This window comes from Seriola dumerili, unplaced genomic scaffold (genome assembly GCF_002260705.1).
Source record: "Seriola dumerili isolate Sdu_G_001 unplaced genomic scaffold, Sdu_1.0 BDQW01000149.1, whole genome shotgun sequence".
In the NCBI taxonomy this organism is placed as follows: Eukaryota; Metazoa; Chordata; class Actinopteri; order Carangiformes; family Carangidae; genus Seriola; species Seriola dumerili.
The window spans coordinates 17,710,007-17,722,450 of record NW_019174404.1 but is presented as its reverse complement, the minus strand read 5'-3'; positions in this window follow the sequence as shown (position 1 = coordinate 17,722,450).

Sequence of the window (12,444 nt, the reverse complement as noted above, 5' to 3'; positions counted from 1 at the left end):
TTGTTGAGAAAAGAAAAGATGGCTGCTTCCTGATAATCATTTCAGCTGCAATATCTCACTCCCTCACACTTTCCTGTATATCTGCTGTCAGGGGCACCAGTGCAGTACAGTAGAAGATAAATGAGAGAAAGACAGGCACAGAGATGAGAGACAAAGATTTATGCTTCAACATTCCCCGTTGCTCAGTCACACGGGCTATTTTCAGACACCACACACTAACACACATGTGAACTAACAATGTGTCATTACAACCTAATGCCATAATATGTTTGCTATGCCCTCCCACAATGCCTTGCTCTGTTGGCCAACCCCATTTACTGGTCTGCATATAAACAAACAAAAACAAGATCTTTGTGAGTTTGTGCGTGTGTGTGCGTGTGCGTGTGTAGATGCGTATTTGTGTTGGGTTCTGTGTGTGTGTATTCTTATGTAAGCATGCAGCCTCCTCTTGCCTCGAGGATGATGATAGAAAGTGTTTGTCATCCTCCCACCTCTCTCTATCTCTCTCGTTCCCGCTCCCTTTCTGCATCCATTCAAATCAAATGTGCTTTACTGGCATGGCAGAAACATTTCCCGGGTAACACAACTGTGTCGTCATACACAAATGGCTAATTAATTATGAATTTCAAACGCACATCGACAGCGATGTAAGCAGTGGGTTTGTTCCTCAAACAGTGTCACACAATGCGAGATGTTTAGCTCCCCACACAGTTGTGCAGGACTGGAGAGTGGAGGCGAGCGACTGATCCTACAGGCTGTCTGTGACACTGCAGTGCCTCCAAACAGCCACAAGGAGAGAGACAAGCCAGGTATTAGTGAATGGCTGTGATTGATGTGCAAAAAAACTACAACCTTTATTGAAATAAGCACTTTATTACACTAATACTTTTGCATAAATCAAGCATAATGTGATGTCTCAAACTGCAGAGCTTTCAGCTGTTAGATTTATGGAGGAGGAAATAGTCCCACTTTGTGAAAGTCAGCCTTTGTCAAACGAGGGAGTCCATTAGTCACTTACCCTTATTTGGTGCAGCCACTTCCGAGCAATTTGCTGTCACATTTCCCAAACTGACCAATCACAGAAGAGGGGGCGCAAGTTAAACTGGGTGATAATATTGTTTACAACGGCAGATACTGAGGTTGACACTAAATGACACCAGCCTTTTTTCATCAGTGCATGATGCAGATTTGGGAATGTCTAGATTAAAAGCGATTAATAACAATTATACGCTACAGTGTGTAATATGAGAGGCATTGCTTGTAGTGATGACCCTACAGAGAAGTGTTATGTATTTGCAGCTTTGAAGCTGATTTCAGCTCATTCTTTAGCTGTCCTTTGTGGCGGCACAAAGACATTTTAGCAGCACCAAACAGACAGCAACAGTTAGCATTTAGCATTTAGCAGCTAAAGAGTTAGATATTTCCCTAAGGAGTTGGTAGAGACCAAAAAAGGAGCTAAAAGAGAATGGATATTGGACTTAAATTCACCAGGCAGCCAGAAAGCCAGAGTCCAAATGGATGCTTATGTTGCTGAATGTGTAAATAAGCAAACAAGTTCGCCTTATCAACTTAAAAGATGGTAAAATGTCAGAGTTGCTTGTTTCTGCTGCACCCTGGTGGCCAGAAAAATCAGTTAGTGCAGGTTTGAAAATAAATATAAAGTAACCTATACAAACTAGTTGTTTAGCATTTTCCATTTCCAATTTTATGTTACTATCAAAATACCAGTTTTATACATTATCTTCTAATTAAGGATAGCATGTTAATCAGTTCTATTGTCTGATGATTGTTTTTCACTTTGCTTATGTGAAATATGTATAGATTATATTAGTTAAACTGTGCCATTACAAATAATTGACTTTTCAAAAGTTTGCTTCAAATCCTCTGGACACTTGAATGGACATGGTGTCCTCTCTTGTCCTTGTCTCGTTCTCTCTCTGTCAGTCTTATATGATCTCTTTTCTCTACTACTCTACTTCAGTCCATTACTGTCACTATCTGTCTCTCATATATTCTAATATAAAACAGCCTGACCCAATTTAGACTACTTAAATAAATTTTTCATTGCCCGTTCCCAGTTCATGATTAATACTTTTTTCACCCTAGAGAGCCCATTATGAAAATAAACCCTCACTGTGTATCTCTAGTAGTCTTTTTAGTCAATTCAGTTTAGCCAATTGATATTCAGTCACATTTTCATGAATTTCTCAGTTCTCCTTTTCTTAACTTCAGTGTTTTTTTCATGAGAGCTACAGTACATGCTGATTATCAGATATTTTTACTCACTGAGGCTGTCATCCCTTATGCTTTATGCTTAGTTTCTTCATAATTGCACACTCGTTTTTTTTTCTCCCGATGGGCTTTAAACTGCTTAAAATAGACTGCATTCACATATATTTACATTTACAGTACGCAGTATTTATAGCAGATGCAGACTATGTAGGTCTGTTAGTGGATGGGGGGCATTTACAGGTCAACAAACTGTTAAGGGCCACATTCATTTATTACAAAATTGTGTATACTGGCGTGACCTGATGGCTGAGTTGTAGTATATCACTTGAGCATAATGAGCCTTGAGTCCTTGATTCAACTCCCGGTCGGTTGGACTCCTTACTGTATGTGTCTCACCTCACTCTCTCTCCTGAATTTCCTGTCTCTCTCCACTTTCTCTGTCAAATAAAGGCACAAAACAATGCCTCCAAGAAAATACCCAAAATACCATTTTCTAATACAATCGCTTTGATCAATTACAGATTTAAAGCTAATGAAGCCTCTGCAAATTAAATTTCAATGCAATGAATTAGAACTAGTTACAGTCAAAGTTTGAAATCAATCTGAATACTTGTTGTATACTCAGAAAAGCAGTGGAAAGGAGTGTACACACAATATTCAGTGATGATCGCGAGCATGCCAAAACACTGCCAAACAAGCCACACACATACAAATATTATCCTGTCCAAATAGTCCGTCCAGAATCCCTATTCCTATACTATCAAAGTTGAAATATCTCTAGAATCTGTGTGGGAGTGAATTGTGTGGGGACCTGTGGGTGTTTTCTTGTGTGAATGAGACAGGAAGATGCAGAATTGTGAGTGAATGCGGAGTATGTTTGGCAGATTCGGTCTCAGAAGGGACTCGGGCGGTGTTTCCATCTGTATATTAAAAATGCCAAATCTGCTTTGTGCTTCCCCAAGTGTAAATGTGTATCAGAACAAAATGTATTTGTAACGACAGGACAGATTAATGGGATTTTTATTTTTTGGTACAGAAATGGAACGTATCGCACCCTCATCTTTACGCTTCTAGCATGTGAATGTATCTCTGCTCTGTGGCAATTTGGATGACTGGGTGAAAAAAAAAAAACGGTGCCATTTTATTAACATCAAACACTTCTATGCCTCTGAGAGGATTAAAACGTCTGTGGCAAGAAAATGATCACTTGTGACTCTTAGAAGGCCCTCACTGTGCTCCGTCGTTTCTGTGTTCGATACGAGGAAGTAAAAAGACACAGAAGCTTTGGGTTGTTCACCGCAGTGTTACAGAGGACGTTGTTGTTCTGTACAACCAACATCTCACGAGGCATTTTCACACCTGTTTGGTTTGCAGCAGTCATTTTAACCCTGGAGAGGTTTGTTTGGGTGTATGATAGAGCTGTAATCACAGTGAGACCTTGCTGAGACGCTGGGTTTGTTGGTACATTTCCTCGCAAAACCTTTGGAGCTTTTTTTTTTTGGATTGAAAGGTGTGATCTACTGCAGCTGTAGAAAACAGAGAGCATTATGGGTTCAATGACACACTACTGGATTTTGTTGTAGCAACTAATTGCGCCTGTGAATGTATCGAAGCTTAACTGCGTAAAATATACTCTTGGCTTCTCTTCTTGTATTTTTTTTTTTTTTTACTGTGTTTTTAACCACAAACAGCGAATGGACATTTGCTTTAACAGTGCACATTGAATCTATGTGGACTGTGCCAGTGTATGATGTGTATATGTGTTTGTTATTTCAAGATTTGGCAGGAGCTTTTCCACTTCCTGCTTCCCCAGGTCCTCACGCAGGATAACCTCATATTTTCTGACCAAGATAAAACTTTATCTTTCGAGTCGACCCTGCAACTCTGAACAGTAAAGCCAGCCACCAAAAATGAATGGATGAAATTGGAGTGGACCCGTCTTTGTTTCGATCCCTTTCTTTCCATTCTCCTGCATTCACACCACCTCTGTTTTGAACTTCAGGCTTGTAGCCCTCAGTTGCTTCTTGTTTGTGTGCGGGTTGAGATCGCAGTGTGTGTGTTTTTCAAGCAAATGCTAAACGCCAAAATCCCAAACCAGTTTTTTATCAAAAGAGTGCGGCATTTCAAAAGGGATTCAGTCGTCTCATACTACACTCTAGCAAAGGCTAAACCTGTGACGAATGCTTCTTTTGTGCATCTGTTTTGTGCACCCAGCTAAAACACACAACAGGCACAAAGCCTGTTAACCTTAAGAGAGCATTGCAGAGGATCAGTGCACGGCCCTAGAGCTGTACTTATGGCTGTAAACAATGCCTATTACTTACCAGCTACATATTATACATGTTACAGCTGTGTGCATGTAGGTTCTGTTGTATATGGGACATTACTTTGAATATTGTGGGCTGTATTGATCAAGTCTACAGTGAGAAAACGCCATGAGAACATGGCAGTGCAAAAATGATTGTTTAACGTCATTGCAATCAGGAGAGTCTAATAAGAGGAAGAAAAGAATGAGAGATTCAAAGTAGAGTGGAATTTATGGTGAACAGAAGGCGCTTAGACCCCGGCAGGAAGTGGATCACCATGATCCGTAGGGGTTAGGTGCTTCCAATTAGAGGAAGCTTCCCCTGGAGCCAAGACACTGGTGGTGGTGGTGGTGGTGGTGGTGGTGGTGGTGAGCAATGGAAATCAAAGAGAGGAACATCTTCATGAGAGGGAAACTTCTGATCAGATGGTTCGATTTGAGATGGGCAGGCAGCCGCAGATGAGGTGGTGAAGGGATGGAGGTGCGGCACATAATCTTCACGGTGCCGAAATGACAGCGGAATGACAGCAGAGAGCGAGAACACAGTTTGACATCTTACGAGTGATTGGCTAAAAGCCAGAGTGTCAGGTTGTGATTGGATGAGGGCGAGAATGAGCTGGTGGAGCTTAGAGATAGCAGACATTGTGCCAATCACCTGCACACTAACGTCAACAAGGCAACCCATCAAATAGTTTAACAGTGAATCAAAGATGCTAACCTACTCGTGGTGCGAAACGAAAAGTCCAGGAAACATGAATCTCTGCGCAAAAGTTCTCGGTATCCATTCAATATTTGTGTAGTTGCTTCGCTCTGCATAGGAGCCAACACACCACCGTTTCCATCCCTACACTGCTACTGTATCTAAAAAGTATTTTATGTTAGTTATTTTCCTGTAGCCCATGACGCGCAGCACCAGAGTGCAGCTTGGATGGCGTAATGCTGTCGAAATAGCTTCATGCTTGAGACTTTATCCCTTCGCAGCCGTATGACGTATGTACTGCTTAACATCTTAAAAGATAAGTTATGTATTGTAATGGCGCCACCGCTCTTCGATCGCTCATAAAACAATGAGCTCAGAAACCGCTTTACATCAGATCCTCTTCAGCAGCGCTGATGTATGCACTCGTGTGCGTTTTGAGGGATAGTGATAGTAATGTTATGCCATAGAAATTGTCCTGTGAACATGATATCATCTGATAGCCTGTGATGGATGCACTCTGGCGTGTTGTGAAAAATAGTGCTGTGATGTAATGGTGCGGAAATAGCGTTGTAGACCAGATATTACACAGCACCCCCCATGAATCAGGCACTTAAAGTACCACTGTTAGGCTCTTACTGCCAAGATCTCCTGTTACACATCTTTCTCTCATTCTCTTTTTTTTCTTTCGCTGCTCCCAGTCATATACATAATGCATGAATCAATACTCAAGTAGTCCATGTGTGTCTTGATGTATATCTAATGTATACTGCTGTCATATATGTATATATGTACGTTTGTGTTTAGGGTTTTAAGTGTGTGTGTGTGTGCGTGTGTGTCCATCTGTGTGTTCTCTCATTCCACTGCAGACTGACCTTGGCGGTGATCGTCTCATATTCCAGGCGGCTCATGTGCTCCTACAAATCATCCGGCTGGCTGTATCTGCCTTTGATTGGTTTGATTTCATCCATTAAGTTCAGTTCAGTCGTGAAGGGAAGGTGGTGACCGGGGGAGGGGAGGGGGGGAGGGCAGGTTAAAGAAGGATTCCTCAGCCTCAACACAACGAAAAAATGCATGTGCAAAATGACTCGCAAGTCAGTGTAAAGTAAAGTGGATGGATTGGAAGTGACGGTTCACTAAAAACCTAAAAACCTCTCCCCTGAGCGGTGATGGTCTCGTATTGGATGGCAAGTCTTACAAAGCATGGGAGGTTTCTTTTTCTTTTCTTTGTTTTAGCCTTTTCAAAAGCACACACAGAATATATTTGGCTTCTGATTTGAATGCAGAGCACCCATGCAGATGAGAGTCCAGTTTCTGTTGTTGGGATTCATTTTACTTGTCTGCTTGTGTGTGTATTTGTGTGACTGCGTTGCCGGTTGGTTGCTCATGTGATTATATAGGCTTTAGGGTTTTAATCAGGGCTGTGTGTGTGTGTTTGTGTGTGTGTGTGTGTGTGTCTGTGTGTGTGCATGTGTGTGTGTGATGAGTGTGCGTGTGCTCAGTGCAGCAGTCTTAAAGTGAACTAATTGAATAAAGAGTAATTGCGATGTATTTAGGCAGCTGCTGACCCCTGTTGTTCAAGTGGGTAAAGCCATTAGCTTAAGCATAAGGTTTACTCCGGTGGACACACGGACAAACAGAGCCAGAGAGTGGCAGCTACAGGAAGGCAGTGGGTTTGTTAAGTGGCTTGGGCATTGGTGCTTTTTTGTTATGCATTAGATGCTGGTACAAACAACCAAGGTACATGCTTGAAGGCACAGAAGACCATGTAAACTATTAATTTGCTTGAAAAAAATAAAAAGGAGCTAAAAGGTTTTCCAGCGGCCAGAGCAATATACTATAATCTCCATGCTGTGAATTAGAATTTGTGCAGCGAGTGTGAAAAACACTTTGTCTTTGACTGTCTCAAATCCTTTCTTAATATGTGCAGTACTTCAAGCACATCTCCCGTCAATACTGAGGTGCTTTAATGAGTGAAATCAACAAAAGGATTCAAACATTTTTTTTTGTTAACAGTGTCCCAAATGCTTTGTATTGTATCACATTAGAAATAAACACACACAAACACTCCCAGTATGCCATTTAAAGGCCCCACAGAAATGATTTGACCTCATAAATAAAGTAAATGATTAGAAAACACGGGTTGTTGTCTCACATTCATTGAAGCGACAGTTGAGAAAACAATCACACCACAATGGCTTTCAATAAAATCCCATATTTATACCTGTATATGCATACATATTATTTTATCTTCAATTTTTTGGGGTGGGCATTTTTATGCCATTATTTGATGAGGGGACAGTGAAGATGGACTGGAAATGTGGGAGAAGAGAGTAGGGGAATGAGGGGAAACCTCAGCTTTTAAACCTACAAGTTTGCAGAAATACATGGAAATTTAAACATTTACAATTTCCTTTGAATCCAAATCCCTTTTTTAAAAGGACGGTTCAATCCCAGATATAAGTAAGGAAGCCAAAATTACCTGTGCAGTTATAAACTACTATAAGGTTTGAGAGAAAGAATGTTTTCTTGTAATTCAGGTTAACTGAACCTTTAAAGTGTGGTGGTTGGGTTATCATTTTTCTTTACCATTGCATCACAGATTATCCTTTTGAAGTTGGATTAAGTATAGGAGATGTATAGGATGTATAAAAGAATTAAAATGAGACACGTTATCTGTACATGTATTTACGACAATCCGCATTCAATCAGCAATCCTATAATAATAAACCTATTTTATAACAAATATCAAATATTATCTTAATCTTAATCTTTGTATGACATATTCCATAATAGCTGAGTAAAATATAACAGAGCAAATGCTCCATGTCAAACGAACTGATGGAGAGTAGTAGTAGTAGTGCAGTAGTGCAGTAGAATAATCTCATGTTACTATATTCTCCTGCAGCCAGCAGGAATCCAACAAATGAAGGAAAAATCTGCATGAGCTTCTGTATTTCAAATATCCGTACAGTCATCGAAAAAGAAATGCTGTGAGACAGAGGCTGTTATGAAATCCTGTCTCTGTAATGATCTAATTTTCGATGTCACTTAAATCTGTTGAGGTTGTAGTTCACTGTGGGTTTTGCAGCTGTTTGAACAGTAGTATGTTTCAGTAAACAATGTCTCTCTTCTGAACAAGAGCACAGCGCTCTGAGACTGTTGGAGAACACTTTAACTTATGAAGTGTTTTCCTAACTCTGACATGACTAATCTATTTTAACAGCACAAGTACCATAGGAAACTACCTGACACTCCTCAACAAAGAGGCCTGCAAACCGCTGGATGACACTTTAGGAAGACGGAGTAGTTTCCTATGTTTGCTGCCACGTTCACGTCATGTGGTAAATATAGTGGCTACAAGGTTTCTACTTCTCAATACTGTTCACATCAGTCAGTCAGAGATGAATACCTTTATAAAAGGCACTTCTTCTCTTCTCTTCAGCTTTCAGTTGTAAGAATAACCAGAAAATTATATTATATAAAGTGAGATTTCTATGTCTTTTTTGATAATAAATCAGGTCTAGGTTCTATATTGAAACCATGAAAGTATCAAAGCGCTCAGTCCACAGAGAAATGTACACACCCTGTATTCAGAAACTGAGCCTTAAAACCAGCTGTCAGGGCTTTCGATGTTGTGAGGCCACAACAAATCAGGCACCGCCCTCAGCCATGCCCCAAGCCCCACCCATTATCCAACCTTGCAGGATTTAGGATAGTTTACCTGAAATCTGCTTTATTTTTATTTGATCACTCAGAAAACAGTCAGCCAATCAGAAGAGAGGCTCAGAGCCTGCTCTCTCCAGCCAATCAGAGGAACGGCTCAGAGCCCTTTTCTGATTGGCTCACAAACCTGTGGTTGCTAGAACTCCAAAGAGAAGGCTGAGAGAGGAGATGTAAAACAACATTGAGATGGTTTTTGATGCTTAAAACCACATGTATATTTTCTTACGGATATCAACACGTCAAATAAAACCCTGGAAAGGTGCAAAATATGGGACCTTTAACTGTAACACCTAATATTAACTTTTCCCCTTTAAATAGCTTCAATGTTGAAATATTTCACACCTTGTAACACCATATATTCTGTTCAGCTTGTTCCAACTCTTCATTGAGGCAATGTGATCTTAACACTGCAACCCAAGATCCCCTGTGGTTTTGCCATACAGAAAAATAGATATTAGAATATCCTTCATCCAAAATCAGTAAGTCTGGAATTTAGTAGGAAACTTTGGTAAGTCCAACAGAACTTGAAATAATTATTTATATAGGTTTAAACACAGTTCGTAATGACTTGACCCACCAGACCCACCATGGGCCTGTTGTTGTGTCACTTCACATCTGACTAGCTTAGCTGCCATTTAGCACAGATTCGGCTGAAATCCAGCTAAACGGCAGGGAAAAGTTACTTTATAACTGTATAAGCCCAGCAACTCTTTCAGAGGAACGTTATATAGTAATGCTGTTCATGCACTTGCAAAATGGAAATAAGGCAATATGGTTTCAGCATTCTGATTTTCCAGTTCAGCCGACCACATCACAAACTGCTGAAGATGGACTTTAGAAATACCGCTGGATCAATTTACAGTGCATGTTTTATATTATATAGATTACTTGCAGTCATTTTATCACTCAAAAACAAATGTAAATCCTACAACTCTCTTCGTTCACAATCTGCAGTATCTGTAAGCTGTCAGATATATTAGCTTGAATTCAAATTACATTGGTAATTAGTCGTAGAATACATCTTTTCTGTGTTATAGCCTCAGGTTACTGAATAATTCTGTAGCCCTGTCTCTAAAGTCAAAAATGAATTAAGCACCTTTTAAGTGTAATTACACAATGATGCAGTTTTATCCAAGTCATTGGGATTTAGCAGATTAAGTAATTTTGTTCTCGACAACACAGGTTCAAACCTGCCTGAAACCTTTAACCACAGCTAAGCTAATGACATAAGATTTAGAGAAATCCCTACATAACTGTTTACCACAGCTTCCAACATGGAAATACAGGAAAATTAAATGAAATTGCCTGATTTTTTTACTTAACTGTATCGTTTCCTATAAAACACATGACCTCAAATGTATCACTGGCTAGCTGGCTGTGCATTAAGTGTGAAAAATCTGATCAGGAGCAACAAGTCCAATGAAATCTTCAATCGTGGCTTCTTGGCAGCTTCAAAAGAGTTTGAATGTGTGAATACTTCCAAGCCGTCGCTTTTAACTGCCAAGCCGTTCCACTGGTTATCCCCCTTGAGATTTGAATGCAGCCTAAGCTCAGTTTCAGTATATGGATCGTGTGGAGAATCCATTCGAGTCGGCCAAGAAGCCAGTTGTTCATCAGTGAGCGAGCCAGGGGGGGGGTGAAACTGGCTTTATGGCAGACCTTCGGGGAACTCGGGTATCAGTGTGGAAGGCTTTCAAAGAGGTGGATCAAGCAGGCTGCACATGTGTGAAACAGAATCGTATTTTACACACCACTACAAACAGAGCTTAATTTGTCTTCCTTACCCATAATCCCGCTGGTTAATTCGCCATTCCATTTGATTCCACCAGTCCCGCATGTCACCTCGCACTACACCGAGTCACTAACTTGTGTTTGGAGGAGTTTGTGTGAAAACGATCATTTCCACATGTTTTACTTATATCCCAAACATCCTCTCCTATACAGCGAATGTTCAATGTAGTTTTAGCGTCGTGTATAAGCGCAACAATGTGACGCCGGCATCATCTGTGCTACCTCGTCTCCTTTCGCTAAATGAAATTCGTCCCCGCTCCCCCCTCTTCCTGTCACACCTCAGCACTCATTTTAATTAGCTCCTTCTCTGATCTTTCTTTTTTTCCACTCTCCCTCTCTGATAATTCTCCCTCGAATCCTTTCCATTTCTCTGTCTCTCTCACTCATTCACTCTCATTACAGTCATTTCTCAGTCTAATTAATGAGCTGATATCTGCTTTCGTGTCACAAGGGTCATGAGCTCTCTCTCTCTCTCTCTCTCTCTCTCTCTCCCTCCCTCCCTCCCTCTCTCTATGTAGCACAAGTGCATATGAGTCATCCGGCACTCTATTTAGCTGCCGCTCTGTCTTTCTGCTCCTCTTTCTCTGAACTCAAATAGAGAGGGAAAGAAAAGCAGGGATCGTATGACCTCCGACATCGCTGCAGATTTCAGCTCAGTAATTACACCAAGAAATGAAAGAGATATATAGAGAGAGGACCGCAAAGTTAGAGCGGAGACAGGTGAATGGCTTCTTAGTCAGACCTGGGTAGCGATTTGATATAATATGAATATGTAGCACTTATATCAACCTGCAGCAGAGTGTTATCACACTGACTCAATTAAGATAGCGACAGGGAAAGTAATAATGACTGAAACGGATACTAAATTAATTTCCAAACACCCTGTGATCATGTAGCAGGCATTATACTGTCCTATGTTGCAAAGCCCAGTCAGCTGACACCCAACCATTACAGCAACTGTATTTGTCTAGATCGGGTTTTCTGGTTTGCAGCATTAAAGGATAAGGCTGGTCATATTTATATTTTTCTTATTGTAAATAAATCCCACAAAAAGACCAAAACTACCAATATGTGTATCTTAATGATAGTTTTTTCATCTATTTCTATTGATTTATGTCTTCTTGTGCTCAGTTTGTGTCTCTTTGCAGTTGTTATTTTGTGTCTTTGTAGTCTTTCCTCATCTCTATGATCTCTATTCTAATAACATGTGTGGCCTGTGTATGCAAAGCCTGATGTAGCTTATTCCTCTCTGCCACAGAGCTCTGCTGTTGTTCCAAATCTGTTCAAAATATAATGAACCACACCACTGCTCTGGGTCACATGTTCCTTCAATGCAGCTAACGTGATGTTTATAGTTTATTTTTAGGTGATCCCACATACGCTGCCATAAATACTCTGTTGCATCAAATGTATTAATTTTTTTTTTTCAAAATAGTTTCTATAGGGTGCGTTTATTTGTAATTGTTGTTTATGATTCATGTCTTTGGAAATGGACCTGGGCCTGAGTCCCACAGACAGATTGTTGGCGATGTGTGCGAACATAAAACATTGTACTTCTATGAACAACTTAAGTCTAGTAGTTCTTCTCCAAGAAATCTGCTCTGGCGAGAAAGGAAGAAGATGGTCAGGTTTATGTTTCCTGTTTGGAAAAGCTATAAGAACTGCAGGGTTAGCATGAGCAGTGGCAGCCGCC